Here is a 14210-nt window from a genome sequence, read left to right as displayed (position 1 = left end):
TTTAGGTTTTTCTAGTGTCAGACATACTTGTAGCCTAAAGTTAGAAAGTGATTAGAAATTCATGATTTAAAGAAAATTGAAGCAACAAACTTAGAAAGACAAATAATAACAATGACATATATGTTCTTGTGAATATGAACCACATGCATGGATAACATGCCTGAAAATGTCATAGTGAAGCTCAATGTTTTCATTACTAAAAATTTAATGAACAAAATAACCTATGAGGATAACTAATTGCATTCTAGGTAAGATTTAAACATATATATCCTTTCAATTCTGAGAGGTTTAATGTTTAGCTCTGAATTTGATGTGATTTCAAACAATCAGGTCAGAGAATTTAGTAATTGGGTCAAATGCAATGCTGGGTCTACCTTAAATGGACAGAGGCAAAACCTCACTTCAAGAGGAAGATATTGACAAGAACTCTCCATGTTCTGGGGACACATACTGAAGTACAAATGAGGTTTCACCTCATGACTGCCTTTGTCCTGTGTGGTGTAGATTAGTTTCCTAATCAAGAATGCTTGGTGTCAGCCGGGCGGTGGTGGCGCACGCCTTTAATCCCAGCACTCGGGAGGCAGAGCCAGGCGGATCTCCGTGAGTTCGAGGCCAGCCTGGGCTACCAAGTGAGTCCCAGGAAAGGCGCAAAGCTACACAGAGAAACCCTGTCTCGAAAAAACAAAACAACAACAACAACAACAACAAAAAGAATGCTTGGTGTCACAGAAAGCAGAAAACATGAAGCAAAGACTATGGAAGCCAAGGTGACCATATTCCAAAGGAAAATTTACAGTTTTAAAGATTTCTTGAGGTCATGGTAATCTATATTTGGATGATGTCATTCTTGACATTTTGCTACAAGTATTGAACTCTAACTTTGATGAGAAGTTCAGCCTCTGAAGATATTCTTTCCATGGACTTCTTCATACATATTATATAAGAAATTTAATTAGGCCGGATGTGGTGGGTGCTCTTTAACCACGTTGTGTGGACAGGTAGTGTCTCTACAGCATTGCATATTCAGTTATAGTCTCTTCAAAATAGGAAGAATGATACAAGTTCAGGTTGTGCACACTTGATCTGCCTTTCCTTTCTCTCTCCTCAGAAGGCCTTTCTCTTTAGCTGTGTGGTAGACTGGGGTTGTAGTCTTTGCTTCTTTTAGGGTTTGAGAGTACTCCATGGGATGCCTTCTGCTGGGCTTTGAGATGTTTTCAATGCTTTTCTAAGCATTGTGAAGGATGTGTGAACTGAAACAGAAGGTTGCCTGTCAGGTACTTTAATTCGGTCCTCTGGGGTTGTTGAACATTGCTATTCGACCACTTCTATGGATAAAGAAGGAGAAAGACAGAGAAAGCAATCTGCTTTTGAACTAGCATTGCAGCTCCAGTCTTCTGAGGCTAGTTACAGGTTCGTTCCCATCAAGATTTGCTTCTTACCAGAGAACACTTCTAAACTAAAGTCTTCAGTGAGAAGGTGCTTTTTTCTTTGAATCAGGTCAATTTGAGTTCATCAAAGCAAGTATTTATGTACATACAAGAAAGTCATCATTCTATCATTGATTGCTCGTTTAAAAATGCTGTTTCTCAAACATATATATTTTCAAATCTGCTAAGTTCAGAAAGCCATGTAAAAGATGTAAGCAGAATTTTGAAACAAACCACTGAAGAGCAGCAATGACAAAAGATGCAGCAACGTATAGAACTTCCGAGCCTTTGTATGCAGTGACTAGATGACTGAGTAATGGCTGGAGGTGATAACTAGGGCGATGGAATGCTCTTAATAGATACCAACAGATTGTTGCTTCAATCTATTGTTAAGAATGAAACTTTGGAGAAAATAACATGAAAGCATCATATATGTGCCAGGGGAAGTTTACAAATATAGTTACCAACTTTGAAATAAAAAAACAGTCCACAGAGGCTCTCTAATACGTCTGGGCAGTTAGTATTCAAGAAGCCAGCCAGCTACAAACAGACCATGGCACCGAACTCACTGAGCTGATAATGCTAACTATATTATTTTTCATAAGCCAAAGTTGTTACCAGTAATTGTCTCAAGAAAATAGTTCTTGTGGCTTGAATGAAAGGTCCTCCATAGGCTCAGATATTTAAATTTACACTCTTGGAGGAAGTTATGAGACCGTCATGTGGAGCAGCCTTGCTGGAGGAAGTACATCACTTGGGATAGCCTTGGAAAGTTTATAGCCTCAACTACCTCCAGTGCACCCTCTCTACTTACTGTGTGTGGACAGACTTGCTACCTGCTGCCATGCCTTCCACACCACTATGGATTCTCCATCTGGATCCATCCGCAAAAATAACCCTTCCTTCCTTAAATTGCTTCTGGTCATGGTGTTTTATCATAGTAACAACAACAAAAAAATATAATGGTATTGCCTTCATATTTTCTACTCAAAAGTTATGCTTTCTTTTCTAATTTTATATTTTTTCAATTCAATTTTTTAAACATTATTTTCATATAAAAAAGCAATATAACATTTAAACAAAATTGTCAATATAAAATGGCCATAACCATTGATGATTTTGACAGCCCAGATTGAAATTAACTCTATCTACATGCTGGTTTAATCTGGTACCAACCTGCAGACAATTTTAGCCAAAAATATGAGAGGCTGGATCTTTGCATTCTTCTCTTGTTCAGATTAAAAATACATATCCTTTGGAGAAATGTTCTTTCTTTGGTCATGTGTCATTCAGTTATTTGTACTGCTAGTTGATCCAGACCCATAATTCTAGCTTTTTAAAAATAATATTTAATTTCTATATAATGTATTTTCATCATAATCATTCCCCTCTATCAACTCGTCACAGATCTTCCCCATCCTTATATTCATCCAACTTTATATTTTTTCTCTTTCTCTCAAATACAAAAAAGAAAAGGAAATAACAACAGCAATAACAAAGCAAAACAATAAGAAAAATAATATCAAAACAAAACTACACGCACACACACACAAAACAAACAAACAAACAAAAACAAGAGTGTTTTCTATTGGCCAAGGACTCCTGGGTATGTCTGCCCCCCCCCAAGTGTAGCTGATGCGGGCAGTGACACTCCATTGGAGAAAATGAATGATAGCTCCTGCTTTCATTTCAACAATATGAGCATAGAAAATTAAAGGAAAGAAAGGGACAATGATGATGATGATGATAAAAGAAATCAAATGCAGGCACCTAATTCCTTCTACAATTTGCTATAGGGCCTAGAGCAAATAACTTAATCCCATTAGCCTTTAATTGCCTTGTTTCTAACATGAGGCAAATTTGGTAATCTCAAACAAGAAAGACCACATGGCCCATGTACCGCTGAAAACACATTGAAATGTTTAGCTGCTTCTTTTCCTTCCAAGTGCACTCACTGGATCAGACCGTAAAATGATCACTGAAACAAATCAGCCAATATACTGTACCGAGCAGCTCGGCACACGCAGGGTGAGTCTGTGCCTCTCTTGTCTGCTGACAGACATCAGGCCTTGTCACTAGGACAGTCAATGGGGTGCAAAACCCCGGGGAATTTGCTGAATGGAACAGGATACCACATCCAGTGATGGGAACCCCAGATACCAGCCAAGGCACATGTTGTTATCACCGATGGAGTTTCTGTTCTCACTCCAGCGGCAGCCATAGAGTCTGGTAATGATATTCAAGGTAAGACTGCTCAGACCAGGTCAGAACCTCAGCAATGATTTTGCCCAGTCAAGGTTTTCTTTTTCGTATTCAAGTTTGTGATTTTTTTCTTTTTTCTTTTTTTTAGAAATACACATTCCAGGGCAGTCCCCACCCCTAGGTTTAGTTGGCCAACACAAAACAACTTTATAACTTTAAGTTTGTGTGTCTATTTTTTGCTTTCTTTTGATTTGAGACTTATTTTTTTTTCTTATTGGTTTTTGTGTGTTGGTTTCGATTTAGAATTTGTTTAGAGGAGAGAGAGAGAGAGAGAGAGAGAGAGAGAGAGAGAGAGAGAGAGAGAGAGAACATAAAAGTTGAGAGTAGGGAAGTGGAGAGGATCTGAGAGGAAGTAGAGTCAGGGGAAAAACAAGTTCAAAATATTTTGTATGAAAAAAATTAAGTAAAAACATATGAGTAATATGTTGATATGTATATCAACAAATAACCCAGATTTTCCCTGAATTTAATGACTGTTCACCTGTCCTGCTGTTCATCTGTGAGGGTACTAAGAACATAACCATGTGTCATAACGTTTGTGACTTTTTGTGTCAAATTAAGCCAATATCCATATTATTAGTGATAGTCTCAAAACAGATAAGCAAGAGTTTATGTATCATTTCATTAGTATTAATACAAATAGTTGTAGAGGACTTAGTTGCTGTTTAGAACTGAGATCTACTGAAAGAAGTTAATCAGCATGAAAATGAAGGGTGGTCCTCAAATAGATAATGCTTTTATGTTTGACATAACAATGAGGAAACTGCTATAAGGTAAGACCAGGAAAGAGAGGCAGTCAATAAGAACATGAGACAAAAGGACAGACCTAAGACCCTCACAGGTGACAAGGAAATCATAGAATTCTAGAGCTGGGAAGACATGAACTAGAGAGAAGGGTGTGGGGGGATTGCTGGGTCTCTCTGGGATGAAGCAGTGCACCTAGGTGATGGGCCAGCACCAGGATGTGCAAATTTTCATTCAATCCCAGAGATGCGGCTCCAGGGCCTGTGAACATTTCCACAGAGTGCAGGTGGCTCAAATGTGAAGGAGGCTGGTGTTCTTCTCGTGGAGAGGAATGGAAGGACAAGAGCACTGTAGCTCAGGTCACCCCTTGCAAGCATATTTTAGAGAGAGTCATTTAAATACAAGTACGGGTCTTTTTTCAAGTACAGCGCTGTCTACCAAACCAGAAGGCCTGCCACCCTCCAGAACTATATCAATTGCTAGGCCTCTAAAGCTGAACGCATCATAGGTCCTGCCTTTGGAGCATTCCCTTTCTACTAAAGGAGACAAGGGACAAATTGTTGGATAAACTTTGAGGTATGAATGAGGATATGATCTTAGTAAGGAGTTTCATAAGAAGCTTGATCATGAAGAATAACACCCTAGTGAGGTTTTAAATCATTTTGACATAAAAGGCCAAGAGGTGACTTAAAGCAAAATGACAACATGAACAGTTTTGCTTTGAAAAAATGTTATGGTGTTTTAATGTCAATAGGCAGCAGACAGTGGAATTAGTAATTGCAAGATGACTAAGTCAGAAACACTTTGATGGCCCAGGAACAGATTGAGCTGGAAATAAAGGGCATGAACTTGACTGAGCCTTCACTTGTTTACAAGACAGAAATATTAATATCAATCCACATTTATAAAGTGATTAAAAATAGCTATGTGTAATTAAGGGTTAATTGGAGTTATCAACATTGACTAGGTTATTTGGGGATTCTTTAAATACCATATCATTAACCTGGATATAAAAGAGAAGGCATTTCCTGAGTCAAAACAATTGCTGAAGACTTATGAATATGGATATATTCTGTGAAAGACATTGTCTATTTCAGGTTGCTGTGATGAAATAATGACATTAAGGGACAGTTGATTATAATTTCCTATGGCATGGGATAGGGTTTCAAATGAAAGTGAGTATCCTGTGTCCACCCTGAAAGAATGAAGGAGAGTACTTTGAATGCAAAAAGCAGGGTCAAATCATACAGCTATGCAACAGAAGATATTCTAGCATTTCCATAAACTAAACATTATGATGTCATATTCAGCATAAGGTTATCTTTTAAGATTGTCCTAAGGTTACCTGGGATTCTCCTTTCTAGCTATGTAACAAATAAAACACTTCCTCAAATTACCTGATCTTTGCATGGAGGTAGAAAACATCATTATTGATATTTTCCTTATCCTTTCATTTCACACTCATTTCATTGTTTGGATCTTAAAGTCTGTATTTTTTTTTTATGTCTCTGACATATTTTGTGTTTCAAAAACAAAATGATTGGATAATGCATTGGATGTCATTACAGAAATGATGTTATATCCAAGAAAAAAGAAAACAGAGAAAGAGCATATGCTTAGTCATAATGAAAATGGCTGATAGTTCTTGATGTCAAGATCCCATCCCCAGTTCCTAATGATGGACGGGACTGAAAAAGTACAGAAGAATCTTAGCAGGAAAGGACTTTGAGAATGCTCTACAGGGGATGTAAGTGTTGGGGGCTGCAATTCAATTCCCGAAACTCTGACAAAGCTACTAAGACTTAGTGTGTAGACAGCTCTGAAGTTCCTAATATTTTAAAAAATATACAAATTATTTACATCTCAATAAAATTTATAAGGATAAAACAATCAGTCTATGAGCAAATCATACTTGTATCATATATAAACAAAGAGGAAGTATTAAAACTGTAGGAGAAATAAATGAATGTATATTTAAATAGGGAGACAATGTATCAATAACTAAGGAAAAAGTAGCAGAAAAAAGCCTAGCAATAACAGCAAAATTATGTCATTCTTTTTTTTGTGTGTGAAGTTTAGGGCACAGCATCATCAGATTATGTTATTTCTAAGTGGTCCTGCTTATTTGGGAGCTAAGCAAGGGTTCATAAACCCAATTAAAGTCACATCCAAAAATTGAAATAGCAGAATAAATTTTCTGCCCACAGTACGTGTTATCTAGGAATTAAACATGAAAATGTTTCTTGAAGACTTTCAAGGGTTTAGGAATTTAGCAATGTATTTCTAAATAACAAATTGATCAAAGAAAAAGTCTCAGTAAACATAGTTTAATACAAATTGGTGTATACAGACACAGTTGTGCTTTTAGAGTAATGCACAGTTTTAGGGAATGTTCTAGTAAAGCAGAATCCTGAAGATGATGCATATATTTTAATTATGGAGAATATTTTCAGATTAAATATTAGGGCTATTGCCGAAGTCTTTTCCAAAACAGATGAATCAATTTATATATCAAAAAATGACACTGCAAAAGCCCTATAAAATAACCCAAAAATAAATAAAAAAATATATCATCATCTATATTCAGTCTAAGTATTCTCTTCTACTCTTTGGAATGGCACAAAAAATTATGAACTGTGAGAATTTGTTTGCATTAAGTTCAGAAGTTCAGATTTCATCTGCAGTATTCACATGGAATGGTGGTCACATTGAGGGCTGATGACAGACGGAGGCATGGAACGAGAATTTTTACATACTAGGAAAGTTGTGTATGGTTTTGTGGATCACAGTTGTATAGAGAGTTCACATAATAATATCTATCCATCAAATACTGCAATTTAAATATTTAAAACATTAAAGTCCCCAGTAAAAATCATTCTAGTCCTTAAATACTTTTCACAGAGAACAAACGTTTTATCCTATCTTACAAAGGAAATTTAATTAAGGGAGTACTGAAAGAATCATTGAAACTTAAGTCTTTAAGAAACTGTTTTGATAACACTAAAGAAAAGGTTACAAAAGTCAAAAGATTCCTAACTATAGCATGGAAAACAATATAGAAACTCAGAGAGGAGGAAAGCTATGATGTCATGTGTTTAAAACTGGAACAGGGGACCATGTAGTGTAAACAGTGTTCTCTTTCCAGGTAGATGCAGGCATCAGTGAAATCAGTGATCAAGAAATTCTAATATTTGGTGGAGATAGAGAAGTAGATGAGATAGGAATAGAGAGAAGGTGGTGTGATAGGAGTTTGGGGAGATGGCGATCTGCTTTGGTTTTTAGTTAAGGGAAAATTAGAAATGTAAGAAATAGGGAGGCAGAGGAGTTGTGGCCAGTATTGTAAGCTCAGAGGATGGAAACCACACTCACAAAATGACATCACTGGTATTTGTAGGACTAGACTTTTGAACCTTCATCAATTTTGCCCTGTTCAGATAAGGCCTCTGGGGTGGCTGATGCTTTGGTGGCAGGGAACCCTGCTGGGTCTTAACAAATGCACATTGTAAGTCACTCCTGAAAGCATAGCAGAGGTTTCTCCCACTTTGGTGAGGGGTATGTGAGAAGTTGGAGCTTGATGGAGATTGATGGCAACCTTGAAGGAAAACAACTAGGATGACGAATGACTGGCTTCACACTCTGCCTGTTGCCCTCTTGATCATTGCCAGGGCACGGTACTACTTTCTAGTCTCAGGACCAAGGCTGAGAGAACACTGCTGACCAACAAAAGCTACTGTGTCAGTTAAACGTCCTTGTTTCCTTCTAATTCCCTTCAAGGTTGGAAATACTTGTGTAGTTACAGGGGCATGATCTAAGGTCTTACTCAATGAAGTTCAATTCTACCTTATTACTCTTTACATTGCTGTATTTTTTAAGGGTACATACTCTTTTCATCAGTAGTGCTGAGTTCTGTATTTAAAATAGTATGATCCAAAGCAAGGTTTCCCCCACTGTGCCCTCCAGGTCGTGTGTTGGATAGTTGATGTCCGATCCAGAGCTGTCTGTCCTCCGTCCATATAGGGAGGCTACTATCACGTGTTTGTAGCAGATGCTAGCACAACAGTTTCTTGGGTGTTTAAACTATTGCTCAAGCTCTATGGTCTCCAGGGGAGAACAGCAACAGATATATGTAGACATTCAGGGTGCAATTTGGATTTAAGGGACAAAACTATTTTTTCCTAAAGTATGGAATGACTATGCTCTGGGTTTGTAAAACATGCTCCTTCTTGCTTAAATAAATGAGCTAGTGAAGATGTCACAGTCTAGAAAGCTGGAAGGGATTTTGCTTGACAGTTTTAAATATTCAAATGATTCTTGAGTTTTTGTCAGCTATCCTAAAAATATACATGAGTAAAATTAATATATGTGTATGTCCAAAGTTTAAATGTAAAAATGAAAATGAAAATATAGACACATTGACAAAATATGTTAAAAAGTTAAAAAGAAATATTAACTTAATGAACCAAAAACTACATTGCAAAATAACAATTACTAAAATATATTCTAGATTATAATCATAGTTTTTATTGCTATGACAAAAATATTAATTATTTTACTTTGTATTTCTGGAAACAGTGAGTTTTAATGTTTTAGTTTTACTTGAAGAAAAATTCTGATAGCTTCAACTAAAGTATGCCCATTACAAGAACAAAAACTTTACCGTGAAAATATGGACAGATTTATTCTGCTTTATATAACCCATTTTCTCTGTTGTCAAAACCATGCAACACATGCTAGTGAGAGAAAAAAAAATTCTTTCTTTTTTCTTTTCTTTCTTTCTTTCTTTTTTTTTTTTTTTGTTTTGATTTTTGAGACAAGGTTTCTCTGTGTAGCCCTGGCTGTCCTGAAACATGTTCTAAAGACCTGGCTGGCCTTGAACTCACAGATCTGTCTGCCTCTGCCTCCAGAGTGCTGAGATTAAAGGTGTGCACCAGCTCTCCAGGCTTGACAGAGAATTTCTGAGACATTATTCCTTATTGTTACACTGTTTCCTTAACAATTGTTGGGTATCTTCTGGACCATTCTATCCCTCTCACTCTCTTTATTTGGGGTAGTAAATCACATTTTACTTGAATAGATGAAGAATAAATAAAAATTATTATAGTTATCATCTGAAATTTTCTTCTAACTTATAACAAAGATTTTTAAATAAACACATTCTAAGTTTTGACCAGAAAACAAAAGCAAGATGAAAACTGTAATTAATCACAGCAAATAATCAAAATAAAATGAGGGGAAAAGTAAGTGCAAAGGGAAAAACTCACTGAAAACATCAGTTGTAGCAGGGTATAAGATCAGTGACGGACTAGAACAATAAGGATATGAAAGCGATGCACACTCACAGAAGTCTTGAAGTCAAGCATCTGTTTCATCTGTTATCAGGTTTAATTTGTGGGATAAGTGAATATATTAAATAATACTGAATGATGTGTATGTTTGGTAAGGAAAGATAAATATTTCAATATCACTTGCTTAACAATTTGACCATCTAATCAATTGCACAGTGTTTCTTTTCATATGCCATGTCCTGTTTGTGCAAATGACTTACCTATAACTTAGACAGAAGATACATGGATGGATGAATAGATAGATAGGTAGATAGTTAGATAGATCGATAGATAGATAGATACTTTTAAACTAAGGGGAATAGTTGGATTATTGTCCAACTTAATCTAGTAATTTACTTCTCTTTACAGAATTACATCTGCCAGGACCTGATTTCCAGATAAGACCGCTTTCAATGTACAGTTAGGACCTCTGTATATTGGGAGAGTGGGATAACTTCAATCCATAAAAGACAGGGAGTACATTGTTCCATAAACATAATTTTTTATTTTTTAATTTATTCTTCTCTCATATATCCTGACCACAATTTCCCCTCCCTCCTTACCTCCCTCTTCCCCCCACTTTTTCCCCTCTCCCCCAGATCCTCTCCTCCTCCTTTCCCTTCATCACATGGCAGGCCTCCCCGGGATCTCAACCAAACATGGCATCTCAAGTCATAATAAGACTGGGCACATTTCTCTCATATTCAGGCTGGAAGAGGTAACCTAGCAGGAGGGAAATGTGTCCCAAAAGCAGGCAAAAGAGTCAGAGATAGTCGCTCTCCATATTTCATTATGAAAGTCTAAGTGTGTACACTTAACGTGTGTATGTATGCTTAAAGTTACAAACTATACAAATGCACCACAGCCATTTTTCTTATGAAAAATAACAAACAAGCATGGATTTACACAGTTTATTGAAACAAGGAGCATATTTTCTCAATGCTCTCAAAACCAGTTCACCTTGAGTTTGACTGAACAGAAAGTGGTACATAATTCTAAAATATACCACTCCTAGAAGATCTGGTTACCTATGGATCTTAACAAAACTAGAATCCTAGTGTGTTAAGCTGTTTTTAACAATGTTCAATTTACAATGAATACTTAGAGCCAGTAGCTTAATGCCAAACAATTTGTTTATGCTTTTCTTTGACTAAAAAGCAATGGATTATCTTATACACTTTATGTTCATGCAGTATTTAAAGACTACTTTAAGCTAATAGTCTTAATAATTTTGAAAAGGACCATTTGAATATTGCCTAATTAATTATAGCATGTATAGTATACCTTATTTCATCATTTATTGGACAAAACTTGATAAATTACTGCTCTTTCATTAATGCTTGGAACATTATTAAGAGCCACAGTGAGACTTCACTTTAGGCCACAAAGAATGTAACAATGTCAAATGTAAAAATAGAAATTTACTAAATATTTCATGATTATTATATTCAGTTCTCAAAAACTGTTTACAGAGTCACTTACTAGTATAGGCAGAAAGGAAATATCTGTGATGTGCTCCGTGTGGTAATAAATATGAAAAGACATTTGATTCTGCCATTGCATTATATGTGAAAATAGTACAAAGATAAATTGAACCAAGTTCTTCTCTTTATGTGAAAAGATAACCAGAAAAGACACCATTAAAAGAACTATACTCATTAAAATCTGTGATTTTTGTTAAAACCCAGTCATTTGAAAAAGGAAGCAACAGAAGTACCTTTCATTCAACAGTTGGTAAAAATGCAGATATTTTGCACATTGGATCCTGTCTTCAAACTATGATCTCTGTTACAGAAAAGATTCCGTCTCTAGTTTCTACTGATGAGTTTAGAGTTTAAGAGAGGCCCTTAAGCATATTCAACATAAATAACAGAGAAATATCACTTCCATAATGTCCATAAAGGAACAGTAAAATAGGTAGTGTTTCTTCTAAGGCATACAATCACCGAGAGCCCTTTAAAGATGCAGGGAGAAATGTGAAAATGGCTTCATGAAAACTGCTAACTTTGGAAATTTTTTTGAATACAGAAGAAAAAGACTTCACACTGTTATTAGTAGCAGTTGAAAGCAATCAGGAGCTGAGGCTGTGCCTGAGAGTCTTGGCTATTGTTATATTATTGCAGAGTCCCATAGGCAATCTTCACATGTACAGTACATCCTGCATCTTTTGATTCCTTTGTCCGCCCTCCAACCTGCTCAGCCAGAAACCTTCAGCCAACAAAGATTTATGGAGCTCCCACTAACAGGGTCAGCCCTGTTTTATCATCAGAAGACTTCTTCATAAAAATAATAACATCCATCCACGGCTCTGTTGGGCCGATTCTCTTGGCGTCAACATTTTGTGTTTATCTTAACAACCAGTGCATATTCAAAGCCCCTAGTTGAAACAAGTGCCCCCATCAATTCTAGAAGGCACAGTAGCCCAGACTTCTGTGACTTGTCAACCCCATGTCATCTAAGCTAATGGATAGGTCTTAGTGTTTTTACACTTGAAAAGATCAATAGAGTTTGCATATTGAGGTAATAATGAGTTTTCCACAGAGAAGAATTTGCAACAGAAAGCAAAACTATTTTAATAGAAGAATCATGAGTTAAAATGTTACAAGCATACATTTTAAAAGGCGAAAATATTTTTAAATGAATAAGCTTTAGAACTTACTGTTCTCCAAGCATGTAGCGTCTGAAATGAAAGATTTAATTTGAGGAGATTTACCAGTATGTTACAAAAACAAGTCTTCCATAAGCTACTTCTACACACTAGGGTCATGTAGAAACAGACTCCTGAGTTGTAATCATTACATAGTTTTTCCAATAGGCAAAATACACTCATTTTAACATTTAGCATTTAGAATATCTCATAAATCAATTAAATTATTGTTCCTGAAAGTTTGATCATTTGTTTAAATCATTCATTTAACTTTCTGGTAGTATAAATTTATAAGACTTTTACAAAATGTTTTGGGATTTCCTTTTGGAATGGAATGTACATAAAAATCCAAAGCAATGCTCAATATTTTATTGTAATTGCATGAAGTAGTTCTTTCACAAAGATTGTTCTAAACAACCCTGTTCCCCTGTGCTGTGATGAGAGAGGCTTTTCATGGGTCTTTGGCCAAAAGTTTTTTCTCGAGTTAATACTCCCACTCTTCTTCCTTAAGTGTCTTGGGATTTTTAACATCCGCAACACAGACAGGAACTTGGTTTTATGCCTCAAGTGCCTCAAGAAAAGAATGGATCTTTTTTCATATAATGATCTGCAGTGCAATTACTAATGAAAAAGTAATATTGTGCACCATAAACTGCAATCTGCAAGGAACATTTTAGTAACAGACAATTCTAAATGCACGGAGCATAAGGAATTTGAATCAAGTAGGAAAATCAATACAAGAATACAATCACACTATTTCATATACAAGAGGTATTCAGGAGAATAAATGAAATGCCTATTGTCTGCCCTAGAATCTGTGTCTCTCAAAAACCCATGTTTTAAAGCAATCTTACATTAAATAGTCAGATGTTACAAACTGCCAGGACAGTTAGTAGTCACCTATGTTGAGGAAACTACTTATGAATATTAAATTCACTCAAGAATGAACATTTTAGTAATAGTATCTCCAACATCAGGATGTTAGTCTAAGTGAAAGCATGAAGGTGATTCTGGATAACTTAGAGTCTATAAATCTGAGCACTCTAATCTACCATACTTATAAGTAAATGAGATTAAGTTCATATACCGCATCATTCATTCCTCAGCCTTTGAATCAGGGAAGATGTATTATACAAGTACTGTCAGTTCAGTTCCTGAAGAAACAGTGATAATGTAGGAAATATCCCAGTGAGACCTCAGAGGTGGGAGGAAGCAAGCAATGTGAACAGGCAAGCAAGTATCCAGGCTAATATGTGCAAAACTATATAAATCGTACCCAACATTAAGCCATAGCAGTCCCTCTCAGTGTCCTTGACTCTCGGTGATCTTAACATGCTTGTTGAACTGCTCTTGAATGATAATTACCCTATTTGTCCTCCATTAGGTATGAGACTGGAAATAATTGACTTTATTAAAGTTGCTTTCATTGGACACTTAAATTAAGATAGAGTCCTGATCACGTGACAGCACAAAGTACATGATGTTCTGCGGACTTGGACATAATAACTCATTCAATTCACTTCATCATACTAGTGACATGTGATGAATGACTGTATCCTACAGCAAGCTTAACAACACAGCCCCAGATGAAAGCCCCAAAGGCAGCTATCACATGGGACATTTGAAGGAAATGGTTTAACTAGCTGATGGAAAATTCACACTTTTGCATCTGTGAGGACCACAGAACATATCAAAAGAAATAGAGAAAGCAGGGGAGACAATAGTTATCTGGGGCATTTTAAATCCTCCATGGATAAACGTTATGTAGATCTTCATAGAGGAGGCAAACTGCCACTTTACTAACAT

The 14210-nt window shown here is 36.2% G+C and overlaps 1 protein-coding gene across 2 annotated transcripts in view; it reads right to left on the bottom strand.

The window, feature by feature from the left end:
- Agmo (alkylglycerol monooxygenase) overlaps window positions 1–14210 on the bottom strand; it is a 289744-nt gene that overhangs the window by 225118 nt on the left and 50416 nt on the right. The gene's annotated exons all lie outside the window — the stretch shown is intronic.

Source organism: Peromyscus leucopus, chromosome 14 (genome assembly GCF_004664715.2).
Source record: "Peromyscus leucopus breed LL Stock chromosome 14, UCI_PerLeu_2.1, whole genome shotgun sequence".
NCBI lineage: Eukaryota > Metazoa > Chordata > Mammalia > Rodentia > Cricetidae > Peromyscus > Peromyscus leucopus.
Note: the sequence above shows the minus strand (reverse complement) of the source record. Positions and strands in the feature narration are given on the sequence as shown.